The sequence below is a fragment of the Salmo salar genome, chromosome ssa20 (genome assembly GCF_905237065.1).
Source record: "Salmo salar chromosome ssa20, Ssal_v3.1, whole genome shotgun sequence".
Classification (NCBI taxonomy): Eukaryota; Metazoa; Chordata; class Actinopteri; order Salmoniformes; family Salmonidae; genus Salmo; species Salmo salar.
The window spans coordinates 63,833,643-63,842,116 of record NC_059461.1 but is presented as its reverse complement, the minus strand read 5'-3'; the positions used below and the strand labels follow the sequence as shown (position 1 = coordinate 63,842,116).

The 8,474-nt window shown below is 38.5% G+C and overlaps 1 pseudogene; it reads right to left on the bottom strand.

Annotated features, from left to right (window-relative positions):
* Positions 1 to 269: 269 nt before the first annotated feature.
* On the bottom strand, positions 270 to 1,001 carry LOC106581077 (odorant receptor 131-2-like; annotated as a pseudogene).
* Between the last annotated feature and the right edge of the window lie 7,473 nt (positions 1,002 to 8,474).

The window sequence follows — 8,474 nt, the reverse complement described above, 5'->3', positions numbered from 1 at the left end:
AATCTAATTAGAAGACACTTTGCAATGCATATAATTAACCTAAACAGATTTAAGCAAATGTAACACAGCTGTTCATTCAAATACAGTATACCTTAAGATTAACACAATATATAATTGTCTGAGGTCTTTGAAAACCAGAGGACAATTCAATACCACAAAATCATGTGATAAATAATAGCAATACCAATGGCCTTGCCTGTTAAGCAAGTGTTATGTTTTCATATGACCAGCAATTCAGTTATAAACAAGTATTGGGGAAATGTTCTTATTCAACCCAAAAAATACAGTGCAAGGAAAAACTTTTCATCTCTTATGCCATAGACAAGTGGACTCAGACATTGCGGGGCCAGAATAAAAACAATGTAATCAAAGAATCTCACATTATTGTACAATTTCAAATGAATTGACAGGATGAGAGCCTCCATGAACAGGCACCACAGCTGGATAAGACACAGGAACAACTGGATAGCGTGGAGAATCACCGTTTAATGACCTTTAGAGGAAGATTTCTTACTATCTGATGAGGCATCTTTGGCCACTGCAATTATTCTAACGTAGGTGAACACAATGGTGATAGACATGACCAGAAAGTAGAACTGACCTATAACTGATCTAAGGTATCGCTGCCAGTTGTGTGAAATAAACATATCTGCTGAACACAGCTTATACTACACGTAAAGCCCAGAGGGACTGAGGCAAAGAAGATGGAGACAATTATGATGGGCTGCATGGTGCTGATACTGTGGATTAAGAAGATGCAGTGAATGGCTCTGCGTACAGAGCTCTCCGTGGCGCAGAGGCATGCAGATGGCCACATAGCGCTCCAGGCTCATGGCTGTCAGTGTAAACGAGGTGGCAAAGGTCAACTCACTCAGCAACAAACAGAAGACAACACACACAGCAGCTGTGAAAGTAAGTCAGGAGGGGCAAGTTATTAGTCATGATTAGGTACAGACAGTTAGACAGCAGTGTGTGAGCAAAGAAAATGTAACGTGTGTTTGAACGAAAGGTTTCCTTTTTGAAGAAGGTGAAGATGAGCAGGCAGATGATGTAAATGAAGATTGCATTCATCAGCTGGACTATTACGATCCTGTCAATAACCTGTTGCAGAGAGGAGCTGCTACTACCATCTGCAGCTGTTGTATTGTTGTCAGCCATATCACACAATGAAATAGCCAATAACAAGAAGTTATGTTCAGTAGGCATGTTACAAAAAATGACATTGAAACATGAAATCATGTTAACTTTCTCGCAATAGATAACATATTTAAATATATTTAAAAGCTTAGATACAATCAAAAACCTTTGTTCCAGTAGAAAAAAAAGCATAAGCACATTTCCAATCAGGATATAGGTTTAAATATGGCAGGTTGCCTTAGAAAGGAAGCAGCACAGTACAAAGTGATATTCTCTCAGTCTCCTCTTGAGCCCTCAGGCAAAGATCAACTGAGTGCTCTGCATGAAGTATTTATCGAGAATTTTTCAAAGGAATATTGTCATGAATCTTCAGATACACCTCATTCCTATGTTTAGACTAACCATAGAGGGAAAGGGAAGGGAAAGGGGGATACCTAGTCAGTTGTACAACTTAATGCCTTCAACTGAAATGTGTCTTCCGCATTTAACCCAACCCCTCTGAATCAGAGAGGTGCAGGGGTCTGCCTTAATCGACATCCACGTCTTTGGCGCCCGGGGAACAGGGGCAGAATGACAGATTTTTACCTTGTCAGCTTGGGGACTCGATCCAGCAACCTTTCGGTTCCTGGCTCAACACTCTTGTTGTGTAGCAGTACGAGTGCAGTTGTACTGTAGATAGCAGTAAAGTGTGGGTTGACTCATAACCCGCAGTCCCCGCAATTATATCCACGGGTCAGGCGGGTTTAGGGTCATGAAATATTGTGTGGATGAAGGGCGGGTGGCTGGCTGGTTGAATAAAGAGAAAACAATGCATTAAAATTCCATAAATGTATCATTCTTGCGCAATTCATATCTATAGGCTACATTGAGGCTTTTCTTTAATTATTTTTATCTCGTATTAGTGTGTAGCCTAAATCTAAACTTTAGGCTCTAACTGTAGGTAGGCTACGCTCGCCAAATACACAACAACAGCTAAATGCTTTTGTGAGCTTGGGCAGAAAAAGTTAACGTTGATCCACTGATGCAAAAACGGCAATGTCGGAGTTTAATTCAATCAGAGAAAAGATGAGAGGGTTGAAAATAAATATAAGGGAAGCCCAGAACAGTAGCCTAATGTTTGCTAAATATTTGGTGAAATGGTAAAAGAAGATGATATTAGTGCAGAGGCTACGTTATATGTGATGAGTGTGAGGTGCCATACAAATTTGTCAGTCACAAGATAGCGACTTCAAAATGGCACATTAAGGGAACTGTAGGCTACTGTTCAGATGGGTTAAATGGAATAGTAGCCTGAAATCTGGATACTGACTGTAGGTCTATAACCGCTCACATAGCCTAATATAAAGTCAACTCCTGCAGAATTAAGCATTTCTTGCAGTAATATGACCAAATGTAAATTTGGACTCGGAACAAGTATTTGTTCTTTTTTTGCATCTTGTGAGAATAAATGCACGGTTAGGGACATCTGTAAAGGTGCTATCTTTATCAGCATCATAAAAGCTGACAGTATTTCAACCACATCAAATATGCATCCAAGCCGAACTGAAATATTTTCAGAAACATGTTGAGTCGTTTTAACAGGTTTTAATTTCCTTAAAACCGGTCAAACTGATGTCATTTGGAGTTATTTCATTTTCTCCCCAGTCCCTAAATGTATTTGCTGCATGAGAGCTGAAAAATAACTTTACTGATGTCAACTAGATTAAAGCATTAATTCTATCGATTCATAACATTATTCTGGTGAGCAAGAGTTTATTTAGAATTTTAGGGCAACAAGTAATGACAGAAGACAAGCTGCATTTATCTAATTATAGACAGAGAGGAAGAGGCAAAGCGAGAGGTTTTACTCGTTGTATGTTGTATGAGAGTATCGAATTTGGTTAACAAAAATATGTGGACTGATATAGATGACAAACATTAGGAACACCTTCCTAATATTGAGTTGCACCCCTTTTACCACATATAGCTGGGCAGTTGCGGATGGATTATTAACAATTGCGGGCGGGTGCGGGTGAACAAACAGCTGACCTGAGCATCACTAGTAGATAGCCCTTTGGGCCTCAATTGGGGGATCTTATTCCAGAGACACATAACAAACACAGAGGCAAGTTCTCTTCACTCACATGCAGCATGTTCTGGATTTATGGTGCCAGTGGTAGAAAAAGTATCCAATTGTCATACTTGAGTAAAAGTAAATATACCTTATTAGAAAATGACTCAAGTAAAAGTGAATGTCACCCAGTAAAATATGTTGTGGATATTCAGTGCTGAGAGAGACTTTGTCATTTCTTCAAACAATCATCTTTATTTAATATTGATTAATTATTGCAATAATAAGGCTGGTTGAACCCGCACCCTTGAGTGCTGGACCGAGTAACCTAACCTTTATACAAATGCAGAGTACTATATGTAGCTGACACTACTAGTGTCAGTAATTGTTAACCATTAATATTAAATAAATCAGGTAAATACGTAATTTTCTCTCACATATATTACTTGAGTTAAAACCTACAAGTATTTGGTTTTAAATATACTTAAGTATCAAAAGTAAAAGTATAAATCATTTCAAATTCCTTATATTAAGCAAACCAGACGGCACCATTTTCTTGTTTTTTTAATTTATGGATAGCCAGGGGCACACCCCAACACTCAGAAATGATTTACAAATGAAGCATTTGTGTTTAGTGAGTCCACCAGATCAGATCCAATAGAGATGAGAATTGGACAATTTTCCTGTCCTGCTAAAATATTACAAGTACTTTTGGGTGTCATGGAAAATGTATAAAGTATAAAGTACATTATTTTCTTTAGGAATGTAGTGGAGTAATAGTAAAAGCTGTAAAACAACATAAATAGTAAAGTAAAGTACAGATACCCCAAAAAACAACTTAGGTAGTATTTTTAAGTATTTTTACTTAAGTACTTTACACCACTGCATGGTGCAAACTATCATGCAATGTAATAGTCAGAAATAGGAAAATAAACACTACATTCTGAATGCTATTCAAACTTTGTTTTGTTTCTTGCTGTGAGGCCTACTCCACTTCTGAATGGACTGCTATGTGACAGCCTTGAGGGAATGCTATTTGGAGGTGTATGATGTCATTCTCAGGAACTGAACCTGCACAGTTTATTGAGGTCAAAACTAGTATAGCTGTGTGATGACCTGCAGCACAGATTCACAAGTCAGCGGACTCTTGACTTGTGTTCACTTTCCCAGAAAAACTGTTTCAATTGTAAACACCAGAAGTCACAAAACCTGGTCCTGGATAGCAACAGGGTGTGCATGTTTTTTTCCAACCCAGCAATAAAACACCTTAGGCTCGTCATATAGCTTTGACCATGGGTTCATTAGTTGTTTTGGTCTTTGGCTGCTGCAACACAATGTCTGTCCCATGCTGCTATGCGGGACCACGTTTGGTGACCACTACTATGCATATGCTGTTGAGGATCATTTCTAATACACAACTAGATGGCTTCCCATCCATCTACCTATCAGCCAGCTGGGAAGACTACTGGCAAAACTACAGTACCAGTCAAATGTTTGGACACACCTACTCATTCGAGTTTTTCTTTATTTTTCCTATTTTCTACGTTGTAGAATAATAGTGAAAACATAAAAACTATGAAAAAACACATAAAATCATGTAGTAACCAAAAACCATGGGATGAGTTGGAGGCCAGGTCATCTGATACAGCACTCCATCTCTTTCCTTGGTCAATCAGCCGTTACAGAGCCTGGAGGTGTGTTTTGGGTCATTGTCCCGGTTGAAAAACAAATGATAGTCCCACTAAGCGCAAAGCAGATGGGATGGCGTATTGCTGCAGAATACTGTGGTAGCCATGCTAGTTAAATGCGCCTTGAATTCTAAATTAATCACAGACCTTGTCACAAGCAAAGCACCCCCCCCACCATCACACCTCCTCCTCCATGTTTCACGGTTGGAACCACACATGCGGAGATCATCTGTTCACCTACTCTGCGTCTCACAAAGACACGGTGGTTGGAACCAAAAATCTCAAATTTGGACTCATCAAACCAAAGTACAGATTTCCACCGGTCTAATGCCCATTGTTCGTGTTTCTTGGCCCAAGCAAGTCTCTTCTTATTATTGGTGTCCTTTAGTAGTGGTTTCTTTGCAGCAATTCGACCATGAAGGCCTGATTCACGCAGTCTCCTCTGAACAGTTGATTTTGAGATATGTCTGTTACTTGAACCTTTCCTGTGGCGGTCCTCATGAGAGCCAGTTTCATCATCGCGCTTGATGGTTTTTGTGAATGCACTTGAAGAAACTTTCAAAGTTCTTGAAATGTTCTTTATTGACTGACCTTCATGTCTTAAAGTAATCTTGCCATAATATGGACTTGGTCTTTTACCATAAAGGGCTATGTTCTGTATACCACCCCTACCTTGTCACAAGACAACTGATTGGCTCAAACACATTAAGAAGGAAATAAATTATCACACTCCAAAGAGAAAACAAGACACTCACAGCCAATGGCGGTTCTGGGGCAGGGGGGGCCAGTGCCCCTGTGACAACAATTTTGGACACCCTTGTGGCCCCCCTAAATGTGGAGTATGAAATAATTTTTACATAACTAATTTTTGCTATCGTTCTTTTTTTACATCCGTTATTAGACAGTGGCAACGCGGAACACTAATGATTATGAACATGGTCTTTTGCCTGCTAATGCCTGCAATGCAGTGAAGAAAACGATATGACAACAATAACGTCTAATGTAACTGGCCCCTCTAACAGTACAACTGGCCCCAGCTTGGCCCCCCCAGTTGAAATGGTCTAGAACCGCCACTGCTCACAGCCAAGGTAAAAATCCACGATTCCAACATGGATTGTCTATTCAGGGAAAACAGGGTGATGAAGGAGTCGCTACTAGACATACAAAGTCGTAGCATGTTTGAAAATCAATTTTTCCTGGGATTCCTGATCCAATAATCCAGAGGGCACGATCAGAGAATTCATGCAATCCGCCTTGAAACTTCCTATAGAGACTGCAAACAAGGTGGCTTTCCACCGAGTACACAGACTTGAAGCTCGGAGCGACAAGACCAAGGGTCCCCGGCTGATCATCGCAAAATTTGAACACTACCAACAAAAGGAGCTGATCAAAAGCAGGGGAAGGGTGCTTAAAGGGACCAAATTTGGTCTCAATTACCAATTCCCAAGGGAGATAAACAAACGTCGTAAGAGACTGTATCTGGTACAAAGACAACAAAGGGAGAATGGTAACCGTGCCTTTATCATTGTGGACAAACTCTTTATAGATGGACAGCTATTCTGAGACAGCTACATAACACTGTGCCTGTAGATAATTCTACAGGGACTTCAGGTTACAAAAAAAAAGAAGTTATGGGAACTGTAAAAATATCTGAACATTATCAAGTGGATATGAATACACACGTACTCAATTACATGCTTGCTTACACATACGGACTTATACATACACACACACACCTGATCTCGCTCTCTTCTCTCACTCTCTTTCTCGCTTCTCCCTCTCTCTCTATTTTCAAGAACTGTTTTAGAATTTAATGTGTTTATTGTTTGTCTATCTTTTTTATGTATTTGTCTACAAGTTTATATGTTTACAACAAGCAAGGGGAAGATATCAGAATAGGGGCATTGGGGAATAATAACATATTGTACGGAATACATTTGTACTGTAGTGAAGCCGTCTCTCAAGTACTGCAAGGTCTCTATCATGATCATGTGAAACGTCAATTGCTATGAAAATGCTGGGATGTGTTTAGACACACATAGATACTCAACCATGCAAATTGGCAGAGTTATTATTTATTTGGACATCACACATTATAGTCCTACTCTTATACAGACATCGTACACACTCTCACTATATCACATCCAATATCATACACATCAACCTACTCAGATTTGCTCCATACATAATATCTTGTCTCAATTTTCTAACATCTGTGGCATTGGCTCACAGGCAAACAGGCAAGGGAATAAAACAAATATTGCTAGAACGTATTTCTTGAATTCTAAATATCAGACATTTGAAAGCTCTAGTTTTGACCTTCATAATACCTCTGATGGCAGCAACTTTACAAGCACTAATTATGGTCAATTTAGACAGAATAGTATCTAGTTATGGTAAGGGGTGAAATAAGTATAGCCAGTTATAATTGTAACGGTTTAGCAGATTATAAAAAAAGAGGATCAGTCTTTACATGGCTAAAAGAAAAGGAATATAACATACTGTTTACAGGAAACTCACTCTTCATCCTTAGATGACATTGCGTGGAAAAAGGAATGGGGTGGTGAAAGAAAAAATAAATTTTAAAGGGTGTGATGATATTATTTAACAAAAATGTCGATCTGAATGTGCAAATAGTCAGGAATGATTCGCAAGGAAGGTGGATCCTTTTGAATATGAAAGTGGACAAAAAAGAGATTTGGATCATTAATTTATATGGTCCAAATCAGGATGATCCACACTTCTTCGAAAACATTTATACAAATTTATTGAACTTACAGGCAACAAATGATCTAATCATTATGGTAGGAGACTATAACACAGTGTTAAGTACCTCAATGGACCGTAAAGGTAATCACTCTACAAACTATCATCACCGTGTCCTTAAGGAAATCACAAATATTATGGACACATTAGAAATAGTGGATATTTGGAGACTAAAAAAACCCAGAGCTAGTGAGATATACATGGAGACTTAATCATGCTAGTCATCTTGACTACTTTCTTGTCTCTTTCGCTCTTGCGTCAAGGGTTAAAAAAGTTTTAGTATGAGACAGAATGCGATCGGATCATCATCTAATTGGCATTCACATAACTCCCAGAGATTTTCCAAGTGGACAGGGATATTGGAAATTTAATCAAAGTTTACCGGAGAACAACTTATTTTTAACTAGGACAAAATAATTTATAACTGAATTTTTCCAGTATAATATAGGGTCAGCAAATCCCCTTATTGTTTGGGATACCTTTAAATGTACCTTCAGGGGTCATTCAATTCAATATTCATCAATAACAAAAAAGCAGTTTCTGGCTAACGAGACAAGACTAACAAGGGAAATCCATGAACTAATAGTACAGGTAGATAGCAATAAAAACGATACTACAGAGATACAAAATAAGTTAGAGGAAAACAAAAAGAACTTGAGGAACTTATTCAAGAATGATCTAATGTAATCTATTACAAAAATAAAGCAAACTGGATGGAATATGGATAAAAATGCACAACATTCTTCCTGAATCTCCAATACAGGAACGCTAACAAAAAGAATTTGCAGAAACTCGTTACTGAAGATGGAGTCATCTATGATTCTCCGAATTAT